Raw genomic sequence first — 7,866 nt, forward strand, 5'->3', positions numbered from 1 at the left:
ACAATCGTTAATGGCTGACCAGGAAAAGATGCGTTCTGACGTTGACCAGCTGCAGGATGCAGAGTCTAATGTTAACCAAAGAGTTGATAATTTAGCACGTAAGACGTCTGGTAAGGCGCAACAAATTGTGGAAGAGCTCAATGTCAGAAAACGTTTTAAGCGAACCATATTAAAAAGATTCGATACGCGCGTTGAAAACAAGGTCTCGAACAATAACAAACGGTATGAACAGCTTCGAACAGAATTGAAACAGAGTATCGAGAACCGTATAGAAAGTAGTAATGAGGTAGCGGAATCGGTAGTATCATCCGACATCGCGATGGACAGAAATCAAGAAGTAAAGAAGTCAGTTGTGCAATCTTCTGTAGCACTTGCGGAAACACAAAAAGTCATGAGATTCCAGTCGCATATCCACAAGAGGTTGCGTCAATAATTACCGAAACGAAACTGAGGCAAATGGGAAGAAAAAAGTTTCATATCAGCGCACAATCCGCTGCAGAGTGAAAATCTCATTCTGGGAACAATGGACAAGTCCGAAAGAACAGACACAACAACCATATAAGTATATAGTTCTAGTAGTACCGGCCATGACCTTCTTCTTCTGTGCGGATGCAGACATATTCCTCGAACTCTTACGGGACTTGGTAAGAATGTCTTCCACGAGTAATGAGTGTGTTGGGGTGGGACACTACGAATGTAGTGTGTGAACATACAAGGTGAGAATGTGGGTCTCGCGGGATGCGTCCGTGAGATAGTCACTGCAGTTGCGCTATCATCTGTGCCCTCGGTGGCTCAGATGGGTAGAGCGTCTGCCATGTAAGCAGGAGATCCCGGGTTCGAGTTCCGGTCAGGGCACACATTTTCACCTGTTCCCGTTGAAGTGTATCAACGCCCTTCAGCAGCTGAAGGTATTAATACATAATTATAATTTCGTTCTAGACAGCTGCAGGTCATCAATGGTGTCTGTTCTTTCGGACATGTCCGAAAGAACAGACACCATATCCATAGAAGTATATGGATTCATGAAGTTGTCTCCATACCCATAGACCTCGATACAATTTGAAACAAGACTCGTCCGACCGGGCAACATGTTTACTGTCAACAACAGTCAATTGTCGGTGTTGACGGCCCCAAGCGAGGCGTGAAGCTTTGTGTCGTGCATTCATCAAGGGAACATGAGTGGGCCTTCGGCTCCGAAAGCCCGTATCGATGATGATTTGTTGAATGATTCGCACACTGACGCTTGTTGACGGCCCAGCAGTGAAATCTGCAGCAATTTGCGACAGAGTTGCACTACTGTCACGTTATACGGTTCTGTTCAGTTGTAGTTGGTCCCTTTATTGCAGGTTCTCTTTTCGGCCGCAGCGATGCCGGAGATCTGATGTTTTACCGGGTTTCTGATATTCACGGAACACTCGTGACATAGTCATACGGGAAAATCCCCACTTCATCGCTACCTCGGAGATGCTGTATCCCATCGCTCGTCCACCGACTGTAACACCACGTTCAAATTCACTTAAATCTTGATAACCTCCATAGTAGCAGCTGTAACCGATCTAACAACTGTGCCAGACACTTGTCTTATATAGGCGTTGGGACTACAGCGCCGTATTCTGGCTGTTTACATGTCTCTGTATTTGAATGCGCATGCCTGTACCAGTTTCTTTGGTGCTTCAGTGAATAACGAAAAGGATTTCTTATCTACTGCTGCCATGTACTTGCGTAGTGTTGTATGTAACAAACGATGGACAATTTTATATTATACTACAGCACCTGAACTCGTTTTTTGATATCAGACGTTACATTTCATTTTATTAAAATTGAGCGTTACGCCAGTTCACAGTGATTATTTCACGCGAGCGAAAGATGAGGAAAGCAATCACTCATGGTGTGGCGACTGATACTGTAATCTATTTTGAGGGAGGTGTAAAAAATGTACGGATGGTCGTAGGTGAATAGTCTGGCTAGAACAGTGTCATTGACCTCGGAGCACAACTCCGATCCAGATGTTCGCTTTAGGGTATATATCTCATCGTTCTGTTGTAGAAATCTAGATTTAATTCTTTAATAGGGACTTGCCTTCTTCAGTTCCCTGCATCATTTTCTTAAGTCATGTGGAATATGGTCTTTGTGGGAACAGTAGTCGCTTCAGTGCTTGTTTCAGGATCAGTGATTGGTGTCGTGTAAAATTCCGATTTCATCCACTATACCCAAACGACACATATTCCACATCCACATGCTTGATGGAGAGTGACTTCTACCAACGCTATTAAAGTCAGTCCCTTTCTTGTCTATGTGTCTCCGTATGATTCGTAATTTCACTTAGCTTCATGTTCCTTAAGTGGGATCTAAGTTGGTGTCAGTAGGCACATATTCCACATCTTCATGCATAATCCTCAGGCCATCATATGATGCAGAGTGGAGAGTGCCTTCGACCAAAGAAATTATACTCATTCCCTTCCTTGTCTACATGCTTCCGTATGAACAGTAATTTCTTTTAGCTTCATTTTCCTTAAGTGCGATGTACGCTGGTAGGTAGACTAATTCTCCACTGAGGATCTTTTAGCCAACTTACAAGAATAAAAAACTCTATTGTGCCGACCATGCTTACATTTTTAAGGGATTCCTTACAAAAAATTAATGAACGACGAGCTGCAGTACCGAGAAGGATTGCAACTATGTGGGAACAGCAAAGTAGAAAGAAAGCATGATTTTATTTGTTCGTGATTAGAGGGCACGCAGCGTATGCTTAAGAGAACATACACTTAAAGCCGTATAAATAATTGAATGTCATTTATGGTATTTGATTGTTTAGGTATGTAAGTACGATACTGTGTCTTACGTAGAATTTGAGCAACCAATCTTAACTTACGAATGCTGTACTTCACAAACATCCTCAAGAGGTTGTATTATTACGGTGAAATAGGTTTTCAAGAGGTTTCTGTCCGCAGCGCTATTTTCTCCTCGTTATTTCTGTGAACTCTTTCCTGATGATATGTTAGAGAGCTTTTTAAAATTTATAGGAGATAACACCTATTCCTTGGTTCCCACGATTTGGCATTATTTGTATTTTGTCTTCCAATTTTTTTTATATTGATTCTGACAAAGGAGTTATCTTCTCGTGTGACAGATAAATGAACAATCTTGTAACAGGTGTGCTGTTTTTGTATCGTCAGATGACCATGCTGCATATAGCCTTTTGAAATCATCTTTTAAAAGTTCCAGGCCAATTTAACCGCCACCCATCTGCAGACATGGTATTATTATGCCTGTATCCCTATTTGCATCTTTGCATCTTTTTCGTTCTCTTGTATGGTGCTGAATGCTCCACTTGCATGTGGTGAGTTTCTCTTCTTGTTTGCTTTCCTTCAACTCTAAAATTTTCTTTCCGATTTTTTTTTTTTAATCGGTTACTTGATCTTCCCGTTACCTAATTTGGCTTCTAGTTTACAAATTATTCGATGTTGCTTGCCTTACCGTCATTTAGCTTGAAGGCTACATATTATATAGTTTTCCCAGCAATCAACTGCATTATGAAAGACACGTTTCTGGTTGAACTATAACTGATAACAAACACAGACCCTAACATTACCCTCACTACTTGAAGCATGCTACAATTTAATTTCTAGTATCCTCTACCAAATATTATTGGAACCACGGAGACATTTCACTTTAATGATTGCAGCGAGGTGTTCAGGGAAGCTGATGGGGATGACGTCATAACCTGGGATACCAGTTTCCATTCTTCAAGCATGATGCGGCTACTGCTGAAATAAGCGTTCAGTCAATATGCGTAATAGCGAGTAGCTCAACCATTTCATTCATGTTCAGTCCTCCAACCACGTTCAACTGGACCACAGAAAGATATTGCGCCTTTTGAGTCTGTCGCCTTTAATATGCATTGTAGGTGTTTTCCGTCTTGATAGTATTTCGAGTTGCGTAACCTAACACCGAAAGTCACGTCATCAGTTACCTTGAAACTGCGCCACGACACGCCCTGCTATCCTGTTTAACTATTGTATATATTTCCGAAGTTTCTTTACTCTAAAACAGATAATATGCAGAGACATTTCCGAATCTTCTTTCATAATTTGTTGAGTATCTACACTTGAAACCTGTCGTATGTGACGTTATGTTGCTTATGAAACTTGTGCTCTACTTAGTTTAATAATTTAGATGATAGCTTTTAATGACGCCTACTATTTACCGTTAGTCGTACTGTTCTCTGGATGATAAACAAGATTAAAAAGAAAATAATTGACGTCACATGTTTAAAGTTCTCCACTACGTAAATGATTGTACAGAACTGTAGATTTTAATTATGAGTGATCTTATAAAGGGAACTGCTTTTCCCTGCGGTAAGGAAATGAGGAACTTTTTACGGCTGGCACAAAGCAATGGAGAAGTCTTTGTCTCTGAGCTGAACTTTTAATCACAGACGAATGCAGAGGGAAGAAAAGGGGATCTATTCAAAGAGAAATTTATCTCTACGTCGTTGGATTCGAGGGATAGGAACCACCTATCACCGAGAATTCGTAGGTGTAGACACCGGTATTTTACGCATTGAGCTAGCACGAGTGCGAAGGGTTTTGTATAAAAAAAAGCGCTTGTACGTTGTTAGTAATTTTTCAGGAAACAAAAAATGCCTTCTAACAACTCACAGTTCCCAGACTATTCAACTGTGTTAGATTATACCCTAAGTAGACTATCAAAGCTACATTTTAATCTAAGAACATATTTGTTCCTGATTGATTATGATTCAGTTCCCTTGTACTTTAGCCGGCCGGAGTGGCCGTGCGGTTCTAGGCGCTACAGTCTGGAGCCGAGCGACCGCTACGGTCGCAGGTTCGAATCCTGCCTCGGGCATGGATGTGTGTGACGTCCTTAGGTTAGTTAGGTTTAATTAGTTCTAAGTTCTAGGCGACTGATGACCTCAGAAGTTAAGTCGCATAGTGCTCAGAGCCATTTGAACCATTTGAACCTTGTACTTTGCCGGAATATTATGTCTTTTCAGAGATGCAACACCTCCCTCTCACTGGTTGCTTAGTCAGCAGATGATGACTGAATATTGACGTCTAGAATGTCACGATATATACATCTCTCAGGTCTAGATACTCCGAATTTAATATAAATCTTTTGAGAAAAAACTGTCCAATAAAACTTGTATGGAATGTTTATGGTGCATCACAAAGAACGTTGTATACATTGTATTATTATTCAGTGATTCTGGTAAGTGTTTGCCGTCTGGATTATTTCTTATTGAGAAAAGAAACCTTATTTGTTTAAATAAGTTGATATTCCCAATTCAGCGAACTTCTTTATCTTCTAAGGACACTTTCGTTGCCTGTTGCAATCTTTTCCTCTTCGATCTTTAGGTGATTGTTTGCATGAAACAAGAGAGGATAGGATATACCTCAAACGTGGTTTGCAATACCACGGAAAGGTAAAAGGTCATTTCGACATACGGATACATCTGTGAGACTATCATTTTCAGTAATCCTTACGCTGTTGAAGAATGGTACGAGAGGCTGAATCTTGCATTTCCAGTTTCATTTCCTTTCATCCTTCCCCTGCGCTGCACAGAGTCCATCGCAATTAAACCACCTAAACAAGAGTCCTGGCAGTTCAGCTTGGAAGCTTGTAGAAATCCATGAATGATTCTTCACATTGTTGTGCATTTATTCTTACGAAAGGTTTGTATCGCATTCAGCTAAAAGAAACAATGACTAATAAGTTATTAACATTTGTTATTTAAAGTCATTACAATTTTATTATCTTGAAGTTAAACGTAATGGTGAAGTAATATACAGAAACCCTGGATGCTTTTGACAAAGAAATGTAAAACAAATAATTATCGGCACTCACTATCAATTCTTCTTCCATTCACCATCTTCCCAGCCTGGTTAACATTACTTTTCATTTTACTTTTTCATCTCTAATACTTTCTTCTTTATTCGTTGTGCCCTTTTTAAAACCCCTTACACCGTTAGGCCCTTTACCCATAGAGAAACGGATGTGGGTAAGTACAGTTCACAGAGGCGTAATGTAGCAAAACTAACAACAGAAATGAATAACTCTTGAAGGCGGTCCTCTTGTTTGTCGGGACAGCCAAAGTTTGCAACAAAAAGCAGCCCTGGACAAGGGACATTCTCGCCGAAAAAGAATGGAAAAGTGCTGTTTTTGAGGGATATGGAATTATTTGGCAACCTGTATTTCGAAACGTGGGCTTGTTTTGCCGACACTAGTACTATGCGCAGGTAGTTTACCATTTTATGCATTGATCATGTCACTATGTAAATTTTTGTAAACCTTGGACGAGGGCGGTCTTTGTAAGAAACCGTTCAGTTGTAAAGGTTAAGGCACGTGTTACTAGAATATTTGAAAGTATTACAATACGCATATAATGCAAGGGAGAAAAGAATCAAACGATCAGGAGATCTGAAAAGCTGTTCCTACATTTGTTGTCTTGTTTCTATGTTTACTGAGGTAAACAATCTGGATCGGACTGTCCAAGATGGAATTGCTGTGAAAACCATAAGGACAAAAGGGCGGCATATCAGATCAACGAACTCAGGAGCAATTGCCTTAGTAGCATAAATTTCAACACAGCCACTCTCCGAGATTTATAATTAAGCAGAAAGAGAAAGTACTCTGAAAATATCAGCAAATGATGAATCACTTGACGAGAATCACTTCTCCTCAAACAAACCATGTCTGTGCAGATGAGATTGGCTGATTGTTGTCTGTTGGCGTCATACGTTGGTATACTGCGATAATTTATTAGATTAAAGATTGTCAGAGCTAGAACACATTGTAATATTTACTATACAACTATATTAATTTTGTCGAAATTGTATCTAATGTCATTTTATAACAGCTGTTTGACAGCGCAATATTTTCTTAAAATACCGGTACTGTTTCTGTACCAAATGCCAAGGTAACTATTCACTATTGTTAAATGACATGTGAATTTTCGGTGAATAGACCACATCTGATTCTAAACGACATTTGAAAAAATCCTAAGATATTTCCTTCTTTAATGAATCGCATTTTCAGGGGACTACGTGACGAAAATTTACACGGTAAAACACTTTCGTAAAATACAGCACTGTTTCAGAAATTTGAAATGATAATTTAGTGAAAATTACTGTGTTGATGGCATCATGTACCATGTTAAAATACAAAATTAATATGCCTTGTGAAAACTGTTCTTTCTTTTTACTGTTTTTTTATCAAAGCCACCCCTACTATTCACTGTCATAAACTAAGGACAGTTAAATCAACACTTTTCAAGAATAATCGTTTGACCAACAGAAAAACGAGTTATTGACTTCTTTTAATTTAACAAAAAAGCAATGGGGCACTTCAATTATTCTCGTCTGAGGACCACCACTAGAGTTACAAGACAAAGCTTCCTTCGTCACAGCACTAATTTCGAATGTAGGTTTAAATAGTTCCCATTTAATCAACATTCACTGCCCTTCAGTATTATATGACAATCCTAGAAAGTCGTGTCGAGTCAGAGTTGAGAAATGTAGTCCGACAGAAATCCTCTTTCAAGACAATTTACTTTCAGTAATCAAAGAATTCAATGGATTGAGACACATCACTCTTAGACCTTACTAAACTTAAAATAAATTTAGTTTTTTCTTAAGTACAATCATTGTATTGGAAGCACTGAACAAAGAAAAAACTTCCTGAACAGTGAGAATAAATATTATGCTAAATGAAGCCTTCCAGCAGTATTTCATGTCGGCCATTCAGTATCTCATACTCGACGTAACTTCAAGTAACTGTTTTTGTACAACATCTTGATAGTTTCAGCGAGTTGTACTTGCTCACGTTTCGAGAGTACCCATCCTTCAT

At 39.3% G+C, this 7,866-nt stretch overlaps 1 non-coding gene across 1 annotated transcript; it reads left to right on the forward strand.

Annotated features, from left to right (window-relative positions):
• Positions 1–780: 780 nt before the first annotated feature.
• Trnat-ugu lies at positions 781–855 on the forward strand. Its single transcript has one exon. It is a non-coding gene; the product is annotated as a tRNA-Thr (tRNA).
• Positions 856–7,866: the final 7,011 nt, after the last annotated feature.

Source organism: Schistocerca piceifrons, chromosome 5, assembly GCF_021461385.2.
Source record: "Schistocerca piceifrons isolate TAMUIC-IGC-003096 chromosome 5, iqSchPice1.1, whole genome shotgun sequence".
Taxonomy (NCBI): Eukaryota; Metazoa; Arthropoda; class Insecta; order Orthoptera; family Acrididae; genus Schistocerca; species Schistocerca piceifrons.